Consider the following 14,453-nt stretch of genomic DNA (forward strand, 5'->3'; position numbering starts at 1 on the left):
AAGTGGGTTGGGCTTCTGAGTTGAGCAACCGACTCTTGAGTTGAGCGACCGACTCTTGATGTCAGCTCAGGTCTTGATGTCAGAGTCATGAATTTAAGCCCTACATTGAACTCTGTGCTGGGCATGGAATCTACTGGAAAAAAAAAAAATGGTGTGACCTTGGTAGATTATTTAACCTAGGTATGTTTCCTCAGCTATAAAAAACCCCACTTATGGTTGTGCTGTGAAAGGGTAGATAATTCATCATCGATTACCTATGACTGCTTAACAACATCCCAAAACTTAGTGACTTAAAAAATATTTATCATTTCTCAGTTTTGTGGCTTGGTTCTTTTTCTAGTCTCATGTGGGCACTCTGCATTCAGCTGGCAGATTGGCTGGGGGCTGGGTGGAACAGCTGGCCCTCTCCATGTGGTCTTTTATATCTTGGGCTTAGGGCATAGTGGTCTCAGAGTATCAAGAAGGCAGAGGCAATAGCATCAAAGCCTGAGCTCAAGAACTCACAGAACACTACTTTTACCACATTCTTTTGGTCAAAGCAAGTCATAAGGCTGGCCCAGATTCAAGGGATGAGGAAACAGACTCCTCATCTTGATGAGAGGAGCTGCAGAATACAGCTCTGTTTGCTGTCCATCATAATAATGTATGCAAAACAGTCCTGCAACTAGCATTGGTTAAACAAATGCCCATCATTTGTTTTTATAATCTGTGTATGTCCTCTAAATTAATAGGAGAATTTGTTAAAAGCCCCCAAACCATAATTTAAGTTATTTTCACAAACTGATGTTTGAAGATAGATTGAATCATTGGTGGTCTCCCCACACACAAAACTGAGATTGTCGTTATTACAAGATTAGATAGAAAGTGGTAGGCATTGTGACTATTTATTCCACAAATATTAGATGAGTGCCAGGTTTAAGTGCTGGCAATAGCAGATGCACTTTCTTACTCACTGGAGCTTATGTTCCTGAGTTGGTTCATAGGACTACAGTTGTACTTACTTGTAATGACACAGAGTTAAGTGGATCAAATATTCTAAAATTAAAAGAGGACGTGTAGGGTATCCATAAAAGCCTGTGCTTTAAAAAAAATTTATATTAAATCTGAACAGTTTGCAAATATACTAGAAAATAGATTTAAGACTTAGGAAATCGGAGAAATTTTTGCTTTTGACATATCCACTGTCATTTTTGAGGGGAAAAAAGTTACACAGTTGAAGCCTAGTGTAGGATTTGTTTTCTTAAAAATAAATGAGAACAAATGCTTTATTAGTAATTTTGTGTAATTTTTATTTAATTCTTAACAAAAACCTTGAGGTAAATAATAATTCATTGAGTTGAAAGAGACCTCTCTTGAGGCCAGTTCCTCTGCAGTAACTTAATTGGATCTGGTTTTTATTTCATTTTAGGGACAGCTACTTTTAAAGTTCTATTTAAAGTGAGTGATTCATAAAACAGGAAAATTGTACTTGCAGTGTTTATTAATATTTATATGATACTTTAGAGCTTACAGAGGGCTTTGAATATATCATTCAAGTTCTCTAACTCAAGCAACTATTATCCTCATTTTTCAGTTGAGAAATCAAGCTTACAGAGGTAAATGAATTGCCTCAAATTATATAGCTAATAAATGCCAGAGCCAGGTACTTCAGTCCTTCAATCTTAAAATTGATTATGAAAGCCACTTCATTCTTATGGTTTATAAAAGAAATATTTGCTTTAGGAATAGGCTCCTTTTATGTTCCTGCTTTATCCATTGCCAGCTTTCAGCACAGCATCTCTAAAATGTGCTCATTATAGTCGACGTGGATTCTTGGGGAAAAAAAAAAAAAAAAAAAAAGCCCGAAACTTCTGAGACTTCACGAACTGGGTGTAGAAATGCTGCCACCTTTGTTTGGCTGCCAAGACACTACCACAAAGGGCTGTAGATCCAGGTCCATTTATTTCACGAGAGTGAGTGCAGCTGTCTTTTTGCTGTAATCAAATGCTCCTCTGTAGCCAGCTTTTTGTGGCCAGAAAAAGCAAAGTAATTTTTAGTACAGATTAGCATAAAAATCTCTACTAGATCAGTTTCAGGAAACAATTACTAGCTTAGAAACAACAATAAGTGTGATCTATAGGTTGGTTAAAATGGCAGTTAATTTCCAGACTTTTTTAAATGCCATTTATTTCGTACTGTGAATACTATATAAATAGAATACACTACCTGCCACTGTATTTGGTTTCATAAATTATTTGGACAGGGTGAACAACAGACTTCAAAACTAAGTAGAGGTAGTAAATCTGCCCTTTTTAATGAGTTTGAATTTACAGTAGTAGTTTAAACATCTGGAAGTTTAAAGTCTTAATTCATTCCAAATGTTCAACGGGGATATATTGCAAAGAGGATATTGTAATTGGGGATCAAGAAAACTACTATTGACTCAATCTGAAGCCTTCCTAATTTTCTATATACACATTAATCACTTAAAACTTGAGAGGCTGACAGTTCAAAGAGAGTAGAGATGGCTCCAGATATCTGAGTTGGCATGTTTCTAGAAGAGTAGCTTTTAAAAGAAGGCATAGTTACAACAAGGATAAGGTTTAAATGCTGTTAACATATCTGAAATATGGCCCAATGGTGCTGCTATGTTCTGTGCTTCTTTACTTAATGGGTATGAGGTGGGCTTTGTATAATTGTTCTTAATACTGGACTAAGGGGAGTTACAAGTCCCTGTGACTTAGAAACTGTAATTTTGATTAATGTGTCTTGTAATCCAAGAATCTGGTCTGTAGCCAGCACCAAGTATGAGACCAAGCATTCATTTAGTGTGCACTTACTGAGTCCCTGCTGGATGTTTGTTAGGCGTTGGTTTGATTTTCTTAGAGCAAAAACAGTTGTGGTAGCAAGAGGAGGAGTGATCACTGTTTGTGGTAGCTGCTGCTAACAGTGCTCACTACATGCTAGGTCCTGTGCTAAAGTACTTTACCAGGAATTGTCTCATTTAAAATTACCCACCTTGTGAAAAAGATAATATCTTCCCTCTTTGTTCAGGTGAAAATGTAAGGATGGGCAGGTTGTATAGCTAGTGATAGTTGGAACCAGGATTTTAGCATGACATAAAGACTTATGAATCTAATTTGTTCCTTGTATTTGCTTTTCATGCTAGTTTCAAATATTGTCTTGAATAGCTGTAATGGTCAATCTATTTAGCCCAGGCATGTAGCTAGGTGTCATAAAGATGAATGAGATGGAGCCCATGCCATGGATGCAAGGGTAGATAAGATTGAGCCCATACTTCGGTGAGCCAAGTCCTGGGGAAGCCAGATCAGCAAGTCAGGATCTGCCAGGAACTGAGTGAAAGGTAGGGTATTGGTATAAGGTCATCCCAACGAGGGTACTTGTGAGAGTGTAAGGAAGCACTTTTATTTACTTTTTATTTTTAAGATTTTATTTATTCATGAGATAGACAGAGACATAGAGGGAGAAGCAGGCTCCTCACAGGGACTCAATCCCAGGACCCGGGATCACACCCTGAGCCGAAGGCAGACACACTCAACCGCTAAGCCACCCAGGCGTCTCGGGAAGCACTTTTAATCGTTAGGCCAGAACAACAGATACACTGGGACTATCCAGAGCAGACCAGTACTTATGGTCACTCTAGCTAGAGGAAACCTCATGGTGTGAGTGGAGCAGACTAGAGGGGTGATCTCCCCTGCCCCCAGGTACACCTGGACTGCAAAATGTGAGACCCGTTCTTGTCTCCAATCATCACCCTTACACCCTTGCTGTTTGCCCTCCAGTCCTCAGCGTAGCTGTCACTTTTCTGGAGGCTCTCTATCCTTGAAATCTGAGTCAAGTAGCCCTTACATGTGCTCCCAGGCTTGCCTGGCTCTTCATAGATGTAAGCCCTGTGAGAATCTGTGTGGTTTCTACATGTCTTTCCATTTGGAGCTAAGAATAGCTAAGTAGAGAGTAGACAACAGCCTTTGCAGAAACCTATAAAAAACAGCAATATTTGTTTCCCCAGGTATTGCTTCATTTAATTGATGATGGTATATAAAACTAAGTGATATTTACCAATAATTGCCAGTAAGTCCAGTTGGAACAGGTTTGAAGCCCCTGAGAAATTGACATTTGCTAAGAGTAGATCTACCTTTGAAAATTGTATGTGGGACTTCATGACTCTAAATGTTTTTTTGCTAGTCTCTTCCTTCTCAATGAAAACATGACTTGTTATCTTAGGATTAGAAATATACCTATAGGGCAGCCCGGGTGGCTCAGTGGTTCAGCGCTGCCTTCAGCCCAGGATGTGATCCTGGAGACCCAGGATCCAGTCCCACGTTGGGCTCCCTGCATGGAGCCTGCTTCTCCCTCTGCCTGTGTCTCTATCTCTCATGAATAAATAAATAAAATCTTAAAAAAAAAAAAAGAAATATAACTATATACAGCTGACCCTCGAACAATGCAGGGATTAGCGGCACTGAGTCCTCTGCCCATTTGAAAATCATGTATAACTTTTGACTTCAAAAACTTTATCAATAAAAAAAAAACCCCTTTATCAATGGCCTCCTGTTGGCCAGAAGCCTTAGTGATAGCGTAAAGAGCTGATTAACATTTTTTGTATGTTATATGTTATTATATACTATACTCTTACAATAATACCTAATTTTATTGGGGGGAGTTTTTTGGTATTTCTAAGTTATACAGTTCATCTGAATTTTTTCAAATTGCCACAGATCTCCAAAAAAATTTCCAATATATTCATTGAAAAAAATTCACTTGTAAGTGGACGTATACAATTCAAATCTCTATTGTTCAAGGGTGGTCAACTGTAATAATGTTATTCACTTCCCCCCCCAAAAAAGAGTAAGTGATCATTGTGATATTCAGTATCCTATTTAAGGTTTCAAGATATCTGATTAAGATGTATAATATTTCTTCCTCTAACCAGTATTACACATATTAAACTGTAAAATCTGCATGGCAGTAGAGTTTTATAGTCGGAAGGAGTTTTGGAAACTATATAGACAACCTCTCATTTTACAGAGGACTGGACAGGACATCTTGCTCAGGATTACACCACTCAGTGGTGGCAGAGGCCAAGGGAGGACAGAAGTGTCCCAACAGTGTTGTGCTTTGTCATACCACACAGACATAACTGAAGATGGAAAGCCTGAAGGAATCATTTCTTGGCAGGTGAGCAATGTCCACCCTTTAAATTTACTAATGTAAACGGTAATCCTACAAGTATGTCAGCTTTATAGGCGAGAGATTTATTAAGCAGGCTAGGGTCTGGGGTTAGTTCTTGGCACATTTCTGGTTTGTGTTACCATAAAATTTGGTCTTGAAAGTGTTTGGTATTGCTTACATCTTATTTGGCAATTCCTATTCTTGGTATGATTTTTTAGAAGAGGACATGTGGTTAGATAATGGATTTGCAAAGTCTTTTTCCTAAAAAATGAAAAGTTGAAAGCTTTCCTTATAACTGCATCTTGTGGGATTTAAACTTCCTTGTAGTAATAGCAGCTGCTGTATGTCAAGCACCTACTATGTACTATGTCCTGTTAAGTACTTCGTATGCATCAGTTATTAGGTTCACCATAACCTGGTGCAGTAGCTCTTGGTATCCTCATTTTATGGATGCAAAAGTGACTTGTCCAGGGCCATTCAGTGGTGGAGTAGGATTCAAACACTGACCAACTGATTCTGGTAGACCAGTTTGCTCCTCAGAGTGGAAATACCTACCTTTTTAAGAATGTATATGAAAAGACTTGGAGGAAAGCACATCAAAATACTAATGATTAGGGCAGCCCGGGTGTTTCAGTGGTTTAGCACCGCCTTCAGCCCAGGGCCTGATCCTGGAGACCCAGAATCGAGTCCCACTTTGGGCTCCCTGCGTGGAGCCTGCTTCTCCCTCTGCCTATGTCTCTGTCTCTCTCTGTGTGTCTCTCATGAATAAATAAAATCTTAAAAAAAAAAAAAAAAGTAGCCTACTGGGACACCTGAGTGGCTCAGTGATTGAGCATCTGCCTTTTGGCTCAGGGCATGATCCCAGAGTTCTGGGATCCCTGCAGGGAGCCTGCTTCTTCCTCTGCATGTGTCTCTGCCTCTCTCTGTGTCTCTCATGAATAAATAAATAAAATCTTAAAAAAAAAAAAAAGTAGCCTACCTTTACTAGAAATGATTGGTCTTTGCATTACTTGTATGTAAGTTCTCTAAGGGCTGAGACCTTGTGCTCACTGCAATTGTCTCCCACTGCCTGAAACAGTGCCTGGCATGTAATAAGTGCTTCGTTTTTGTTGAGGGAATGGGCAAATGATGTGTTCTAGGACCAATGGGAAATTTGGAGTGGCTAGAGGATTAAGAGGAGGGAAAAGCAACTGGAGATGAAGATGGAAAGGTATGTGGAGCTGTCCAATCTCTGAAAACCATTGAAATTCCTGCTCAGGAATTAGCCATCACCCCCTGGTCCGGGCATACTCCCAAGAGATACTAAGCCTAGACCTCTTGCCTTTGTAAACTGCCATAGGAGCAGAGTCTTTCATAGGTGTATAGATGTATGTGGCAGAGTCCAGCCTGCAGTTTCTGGGCATGTTTAGAAAATGAGAGAACATAGTTGAACTAAAAAGCAAACTCCACATTGGTCACTGTTAATCATAATTAATAACATCTGTGATTTGTGTAGTCTCCCAAAGTGTCCCAAGTCTTGAGACATGATCCGTTTGGTCCCCACCAGGCCCTGCCACAATAATAACCTTGGCATGTGACTCCCCACTCTCCCCTGCCATATATACCCTCTTATTTATCACCCGTCTTACCCCTTCCTTTCCAAGTCAAGTAATCTCTGCTTTGTTTTTTCTTCTCTTCCTTCCCTTCTCAAACCACAACCCATATAATTTTCACTACCCCCTTCAGAACCTGCTTGTGTCTCGGCTCCAGCCTTTTTATAGAGAAGGGGAAGGAGCAGACCTGGAACAGTATGGTGAAAAGATGTGTACTTTTATTTTTATTTTTTGAAGGTTTTATTTATTTATTCATGAGGAACACACAGAGGCAGAGACACAGGCAGAGGGAGAAGCAGGCTCCCTGCAAGGAGCCCAATGTGGGACTTGATCCCAGGACCCCAGGATCACGCCCTGAGCTGAAGGCAGAGGCTCAACCACTGAACCACTCAGGCATCCCAAAATGTGCATTTTTAAATTACCTCCATTATATAGTGGCATTTTCCTCCAGGCTGCAGTTCCTTTTCCAGTTTTGCAGACTCTGTGGGTGCTAGATGATTAAGCACGAAGGAGGCTGCTTGTGCTTTAAAATCATAAGCGATCTCAGTGCTCATTCAAGATTTAAGTCTTTACCCATAGTATGAGATTTATCAGTTTGCTTAAATAATAGAATTAAGGTAATGGTTTCTGCTATGCTTCATATGATACTTAGAAAGGAATTTAATACTTAATGAATGCCTCCTTATGCCAAGCACTGTTATGAGGCACTTTATGTATATAATCTCATTTAAGACTCACATTTTGATGAAGTTGATACATTATCCCCACGAGAGAACTGAATTTCAAGGAAGTCATTTGTCTGCAGTCACATGGTCCATGTCCATCCCAAGCCAGAACCTGTGTCTCTACAAAACACTATGCAGCTAGTCTCAACTCCACCACAGCACTCGAGAATGTACCAAGGGTCTTCACAGATGTTGTGTCATCTCAGTTTTCCTTAAAACCTGTGAAAATGGTGGTATCATCCCTAATTGACTTGCCAAAAGTCCCAAAAACCACTGAGACTCAACTTCATGACTCCTCTAGTTCTGTGACTCTCTTACTCAGTCTGGTGTTTGGGCAAGGGGTCCCATGCACATCACTCTGCTAAATGAGGGATTTGAGTCCAGCTCTAGAAGAGCTAGAGCAATGATGGGCTACGCCAGAGGGTCCAGACCACAACCCCTGTGACATCAATGAGAGCAGGGAGATGGGTGCTCATTTCCTTGGGGAGGTCTGGATGAGAGTGCCATCTCTTTTCTGCTGATGAGAGTAGAGGCAGGCTGGGCTGGGACCTGAAAGCATCAGAGGAAGAGAAAGGGCAGGGTTGGACAAACCAGCTATAAGAAGCAGAGGTTTGGTGTGAGGACAACCAGTCAGTGCTGCTGCTTGGGAGCTGTATGGCATTGGGTAAACCATTTCATCTTCCTGACTCTGTTCATTGTGCAGTCACGGGCAAACCTCAACATGGCTTGGAATGCCACTTTGTCTGAGGGAAGGCTTGGCTAACCTGACTGCTGGTTATGGGAAACTACCCCAGAACAAGCAGGAAGTACTGATGATGATAAGAACCTGGAGATTAATTTCTCTTCTTTGCCCTTAAGAGAGAGGTTAGGCAAGTTGTTGCCCCCATCTGGGCCTCAGTCTTTTCATCTGTAAAGCAAGGATTCTACTATCTCCATGATTTTCTAAAAGATTTTTTTTATTTATTTGAGAGAGTGAGCAAGAGAGAGCGCATTAGCAGGAGTAAGGGGCCGATGGAAGGGGAGAAGCAGACTCCCAGCTGAACAGGGAGCCTGACCTGGGGCTCCATCCCAGGACTCTGGAATCATGACCTGAACCAAAGGCAGATGCTTCACTGATTGAGCCACCCAGGTGCCCTGCTAATATCTTCATGATTAAGGAGAAAATAGTCTGCTATTTATGCTATCATGTCACTGAAATGCTCTGATAGAAAACACGCTTCTAGATGAAATTAGGAAAGAATGAGCTTCATACCAAAGGACCTGAAAAGACTTCTTGGAGGAGTGTGGTGTGAGGTAGGTCCTGAAGGCTGGACAGGGGTCAGCAGGGAGGGATGCAGAGTTTGGGTGGACAGCCAGGGCAGCAGACCAGGTGTCCTCCCAGACAGGGAGGCCACTGCTCTTCTCTCCCTTCCCATTCTGACTCCATTAGTGTCTCCCACATTCATAGCTCCAGCCCTCAATGCTCAATTCTAAGAGGCTATTAGTTATGAGACACACTTTTAATTAAGTAGCAGCTTTTAGGAGAATAATAATAAAAAAAAAACTCCACTATAAACACACATTGGTTTTAAGGTGCATCTCGGTTTCAAAACCATTAGTTGTGGGGAAAATGTGTATCTTAGAAGTGAGAAAATACTGAATATGTCACTTCAAAATAAATACGACCCAAAAAAGTTCGTTATATAGACCTTGAGACCGATATTCATGTTCCTGTTTTACCACATAACCACTATCATTCTGGGCAAGTCACTCTATTTCCTTAAGCATCAATTCATTTTTTAAATGGCCTGTAAATTGCCTGGGCATAGGAGGCGAGCAGTTAAGGTTATTTGAATCTGAATGTTGACTCATTTTGGAAAAAGATCTGTAGAATATATTTGGTCTAAAATTAGGGGTTGCCATAGTTTTTAATAAAAAACCCATATATTGTCATTTTAGGATAGTATAACACAAAGCAACAGTTCTCAACTGGGTGCGATTTTAACCCTCAAGTGACATTGGGCAGCATTTGAAGGTGTTTTGGTTGTCATAATGGGGTGGCGGCAAGCTTCTGGCACCTAGTGTGTAGACAATAGGGATGCTGCTGAATATCCTCAGTGCACAGGAACCCTCCCCCCGCCCCGCCTGAACAAAGGACATTCTGGCCCCAGATGTCTATAGCATGAGGTAAAGAAACTCTGATACAGAGATTAAGAATGTTGGGGGGGCACCTGGGTGGCTCAGTCAGTTAAGCGTCTGACTTTGGCTCAGGTCATAATCCTGAGGGAGTTCATGCTCCAGTCTCACTATCTCTCTTTCTCAAATAAGCAAATAAAATCTTTAAAAAAGAGAGATGAGAATAATTGTACATTTGAACCCTGGGTCTACCACCTACCAGCTGTGTGTCCTTGGGTCAGTCACTTGACCTCTGTCATCTGGGGGAGAAAGTAACAGTTTCTGCCACAAGACGTGGTTATGAGGATTACTAGGACTTAATGTGTGTAGAGAATTACCAGCGGAGACCAGCTTCTAGGAGGCAGCCAGTGAGTGTCAGATGTTAAGGAGTTTACTAGACTGTGAATGTACCTGGTGACCAGTACTAGGACCTCAGATAAGCAAGCTAACTCCTTGTGCCTCAGTTCCTCCACTTGTTAAAAAGAATGTTGTAGAGATCAAATGAAATCAAGACTATGTAGCATACTGGAAACAATGGAAAATTTTACACATTACATTTGTGTCGTTATTATTACCTCAAACTCCAGTAAGAGAATGTTGTGGGCGGGAGCAGTAAACTCTCCTGGGCCAGGCTGTAACTCAGAAGGAACAACAGTGAGAGGAGGCCCTTAGAGCAGCACGTTGCAGGCCCAGCCACAGCTAAGTACATCCTCAGCTGTGCATCCAGGAAACTGCCTTTATTGCATAGTTACATGCAAACTGCACCCAGGCTCTACATACCACTGTACCCAGAGGAGTGCTTGGCGAATCAGCATACATGCCTGTGCTGCAGGCTTTAAACTCAGGGAAAAAACTACAGCTTAGATGGAAAGAGAATCCTGCAAACCCTTAGCCATGGATCTGTTCCTGTTCTGCCTGTGTCTTCTTTGGCACTTAGATGAAGGAACTGGATTGCTGGCCTGGACTCCCAAGTTCTGCCTAAACTCTAACCATACTGGATTGAGTGAAGATTATTATCTTTGACAATTATATCAGCAAACGATTATTCAGCAGAATTGTGTCAAGTGATTTACATAAATAAACTCGTAATTCTCAGAACAACCTTGTGAAACATTGAGTATAATGTCCACATTACTGATGATATCACTGAGACTCAGAGACATTAAGTAACTTGCCCAAGAATGCATAGACAGGTCCATACTACTGTTGACTAACACTCTGCAGTACCCCAAGCCAGAATGTGCAAAGGGCCTGGAAAACACTAGGCACTTAATATTTGCTCATTCAGTTTAAAGAATGAATGCCCAAGAGCGCATCACAAAATGCTTGCCCTTTCTCCAGCTCTGTCCATCCCTGCCTCTAGTCACCTCATCCCCTCTCCTTGCCTGGGCTCCCAGTGCCTGCTCACTCTGGCCAAGAACTTGGCACCCTCTGGGCAGTAAGTGCCCTCTTGGCACCCTCTGTTCTTTAGGGGACCTTCAGTGGCAAGGCAGAAACTAACTTTTCCCACCAGTCCATCATTCCAGGCATGAGCCCACTCTGTGCTAAGCCTGGGGGGCTTGGGAACAGAGAGCTGAGTCATCCTTAGCGCCTTGATCTGAGAGGGAGGGCCCACATGTGTGGGAGGCTGGTGGGGCCAGAGGGAGATTGATAAGAATACCAGCTAGTTATGGGCAGAATAATAAAAGCAACTCTTGAAGGGGAAAGGCTCAGGGAAGCCTTTCCTGGGGGTGAGGCTGCTTTGAAATTTGCATACCTATACTTGGCATAGACTAGCCACAGCTGCCTTCTCATCCATCTCAGTCTATCCTCCATTCAGCGTCCTGGCACCACACAATTGAAAAATAAGAAATAGTCTCTCCAGCAGTTCAGAATCCACACTGGGGAAGAAGGGAGACAAAAACTGCTGCTAAGTACCTACTATGCCAGGTACTTTCTTCTACTTTTTTTTTTCCTTCTACTTTATTTAACCTAATACTCTTAAGTGGCCAGTGAGGTAGACATATCCATTGTAGAGTTAAGGAAAATGAACTTCAAAGAGGTTAGGCAATTTGCTGAAAGTTCCAGAGGAAATTGCTTATAGGGATAAACAAGTCAACTGGCCTCTTCCCATTTTGGATCCCTGTGTAGGTCCACCCTCATATAGCCTCTGAGAGGGGCAGCGTTGGGGTGTCCAGTGGGCTGCAGTGTCTGGGTGGGGAGGGAAGATAGCTCAGTTTCTGTAGACCCCCCACAAAGTTCTTTGATCAGGAGAGTGCTCACCTTCTCCGAAGTGCCTGTGGGGACAATCTAAAGGGCAAAGGCACATACTGTGGCAAGACACCAGGAGATTCATATCCAGAGGGGGGCATTTTTCTCAGGGGCTTTGGACCGGCTTAGGACCCTGTGGAGCCTGTGGAAGAGGCTTAGGAGAGAGGGACAGCTCCATCATCCCTGGGACTACCCAGGATTGGGCCAGCAAACTGCTTTGGGAGCGTCAGACCTACAGAGTCCAAGTTCTGCCTGCACCACCCACAATAAATAGGATTGTGGACACATGTATAACAAGCTCCTGTATTGCTCACTATTAAACCAAGCACAATCATCCCTGTTAATGTAATCTTCCACCCTCTATCCCTCCCTCCGTCATTTCCTCTATCGCACTCAGTAATTACTTCTTTCAATAAGAGTCTGGGGACACTTGTCAAGCATCTTTAGAATTTTGCCAGAATCCAGGCACCCCCCCCCGTGGCGCAGCGGTTTAGCGCCGCCTGCAGCCCGGGGTCTGATTCTGGAGACCCAGGATTGAGTCCCGCGTCGGGCTCCCTGCATGGAGCCTGCTTCTCCCTCTGCCTGTGTCTCTGCCTCTCAGTCTCTCTCTCTCTCTCAATAAATTAAAAAAAAAAAAAAAAAAAAAGAATTTTGCCAGAATCCAAGAAGCCACCATCATAGTACAGAAAGCGTACAACCCAAGCCTTTATGGGTGAGTTAAAACTTCGGCAGGTAGAAATGGGTTAAAACAAAAAGCAGTCAGATGGAATGGATGGTGTGAGCAAAGACAGAGAAGTAATAAAATGTGGAAGAAGTGTGAGCAATAATTTGTCATCACTTAGGCAGTGTTTCCCAAGAATGTTTGACCATGGAGCATCTCATGAGATTAGTGACCTAAGAAATGCATTTCAAAAAAGGCTGAAGTATAGAGTGTGTGTATGTGTGTGTGTCAGAGAATAGAATAGTGAGTGCAGTGGCATCTGGGCTTGAGTGCAGTGGCACCTCTTCCACAGAATACTGGCCCACAGAGGTTCTCTATAGTCCTGCAACAAGCATGGAAGATACAGTGTCGTCCTCGGGATTCAGGGGAGGAGGCACAGAAGCATATTAAAGACCACTCCCCCACCCCAGTCTTGCAACAAAGATACTTTAATGTTGTTTAACCCTGTGTGGAGCAAACTTACTTCACCATGAGTCCATTTGTTTCAGGGAACATCTTTATTTGGGGGACTAGAGGGCTTTTTTTTTTTTTTTTTTAATGTTAACATGTACCTATGGTTGGAATACATTTCAAACAGCAATGGAGTGTGCTGTGAAAAGTTTTCTTCCCAGCCTCGGCTCCCTTAGACTCCTATTTTTCTTTTTCCACAGGATAGCTCTTCTGTGTGTTTCCAGAGAATTTTAGGGTTCACAGGATATATGTGTGTGTGTTTTTTTTTTTTTTTTTTCAAAATGCACATGGAGGGGATCCCTGGGTGGCTCAGAGGTTTAGTGCCTGCCTTCGGCCCAGGGCGTGGTCCTGGAGACCCGGGATCGAGTCCCACATCAGGCTCCCTGCGTGGAGCCTGCTTCTCCCTCTACCTGTGTCTCTGCCTGCCTTTCTCTCTCTCTCTCTCTCTCTCTCTCCATCTCTCATGAATAAATAAAATTTTTTAAAAAATGCACACGGAGGCAACTGATAAGCAAATCTTTTCTGCAGGCATATTCCATCCTAGGGATATGAGATATGTGTTTAGGCATTCCTCTAGTGATGGCATCAAGATCATTTCTAGTCTTTTGTTCATCTGAACTAGGTTGGTAAATATGGCTTGCTGACTAAATCCAGCTCACTAGCTCCTTTTTTTTTTTTTTTTTTTTTGGACCTTATGGTCCTCAAACTAAAATCATTACTGTCTGGTCCTTTGCAGCTCCAGACAATGCTGTAATGAATATCCTTACCTATTATTGTGAACACATGCAAATAGATCTCTCATAAATATATCCTATTCGGTCTAAGCCAATCTGAGGGGCATAGATCACTGCTTAGTTTATTTTTCTTCTATTTTGGGTGAGATTAAGCCATATTTTCACAGATACAAAAATGTTTATTTTTCTCTTTTTTGTAAATTTTCTTTTTTTTAATTTTCTAATTGGATAAAGAATATGAACAAAGGTATTTTTCTTATTGCTTTATAAAAATATTAAAGCAATTAGCATTTTGTCTTGTGTATAAATGTTTCCTCCATTTGTCATTTGTCTGACTTTGTTTATGTTTTTTTTTTTAAAGATTTATTTATTTTTCGTGTCATCCTTGCACAGGGGCCATGCTAATCTTCTCTGTATCGTTCCAATTTTAGTCTATGTGCTGCCAAAGCGAGCACTGATTTATTTTTTAGAGAGAGAGAACATGAGCAGTAGGGAAAGGGCAAAGGGAGAGGGAGAGAAATCTTCAAGCAGACTCCCCACTGAGCACGGAGCCTAAGGCTGGGCTCGGTCTTATGATCCCGAGATCATGACCTGAGCTGAAATCCAGAGTCTGATGCTTAACCAACCTAGCCACCCAGGTGCCCCTACGGTTTTT

At 42.0% G+C, this 14,453-nt stretch overlaps 1 non-coding gene across 1 annotated transcript; it reads right to left on the reverse strand.

Annotated features, from left to right (window-relative positions):
* Nucleotides 1-14,146: 14,146 nt before the first annotated feature.
* On the reverse strand, nucleotides 14,147-14,253 carry LOC119865075. The gene has a single exon (XR_005375936.1). It is a non-coding gene; the product is annotated as a U6 spliceosomal RNA (small nuclear RNA).
* Between the last annotated feature and the right edge of the window lie 200 nt (nucleotides 14,254-14,453).

Source organism: Canis lupus, chromosome 21, assembly GCF_011100685.1.
Source record: "Canis lupus familiaris isolate Mischka breed German Shepherd chromosome 21, alternate assembly UU_Cfam_GSD_1.0, whole genome shotgun sequence".
Classification (NCBI taxonomy): Eukaryota; Metazoa; Chordata; class Mammalia; order Carnivora; family Canidae; genus Canis; species Canis lupus.